Source organism: Brachyistius frenatus, unplaced genomic scaffold (genome assembly GCF_029030835.1).
Source record: "Brachyistius frenatus isolate BFR_SWC_R1_liver_20210118 unplaced genomic scaffold, ASM2903083v1 Contig_515, whole genome shotgun sequence".
Taxonomy (NCBI): Eukaryota; Metazoa; Chordata; class Actinopteri; family Embiotocidae; genus Brachyistius; species Brachyistius frenatus.
Window position 1 is genome coordinate 26,512 of NW_027211114.1, and position 234 is coordinate 26,745.

Consider the following 234-nt stretch of genomic DNA (forward strand, 5'->3'; position numbering starts at 1 on the left):
TTTTGGGTTATTGAATGCAGCTCCTTGTGGTAATAAATGCTATTTTATACATTTAAAATTAAAATTCCAACAACAGTTTATGCACAATGAGTGTCTAGTTGACACACACACACACACACACACACACACACACACACACACACAGTTTGCACAGGAGACAGTAGGTGCTCATGTTGCAGGAAATGCTGTGTTTGCGCGAGACAAACATTTGAACGTGATATCAGGCCACTTTTA